This window comes from Arachis ipaensis, chromosome B02 (assembly GCF_000816755.2).
Source record: "Arachis ipaensis cultivar K30076 chromosome B02, Araip1.1, whole genome shotgun sequence".
Classification (NCBI taxonomy): domain Eukaryota; kingdom Viridiplantae; phylum Streptophyta; class Magnoliopsida; order Fabales; family Fabaceae; genus Arachis; species Arachis ipaensis.
Window position 1 is genome coordinate 84,119,388 of NC_029786.2, and position 645 is coordinate 84,120,032.

Below are 645 nucleotides of genomic sequence, written 5' to 3' on the forward strand. Positions count from 1 at the left end.
TTTTTTGGATGGCTACTCAGGCTATAACCAGATTGCAGTGGATCCCCAAGATCAAGAGAAAACAGCATTCACATGTCCATCTGGAGTGTTTGCTTATAGAAGGATGCCATTCGGGCTATGTAATGCGCCTGCAACCTTCCAGAGATGCATGCTCTCTATTTTCTCTGATATGGTGGAAAATTTTCTGGAAGTCTTCATGGATGACTTCTCAGTATATGGAGACTTATTCAGCTCCTGTCTTGATCACCTAAAACTTGTTCTGAAGAGATGCCAAGAGACCAACCTAGTTTTAAACTGGGAAAAATGTCACTTCATGGTGACTGAGGGGATTGTCCTTGGGCATAAAATCTCTAACAAGGGAATAGAGGTCGATCAAGCAAAAATAGAGGTAATTGAAAAATTACCACCACCTGTCAATGTTAAGGCAATCAGAAGCTTTCTGGGGCATGCAGGATTCTATAGAAGGTTTATAAGGGATTTTTCAAAAATCGCAAAACCTCTAAGCAATCTGCTAGCTGCTGACACGCCATTTGTGTTTGACATAGAGTGCCTGCAGGCGTTTGAAACGCTGAAAGCTAAGCTGGTCACAGCACCAGTTATTTCTGTACCAGACTGGACATTACCATTTGAGCTAATGTGTGATGC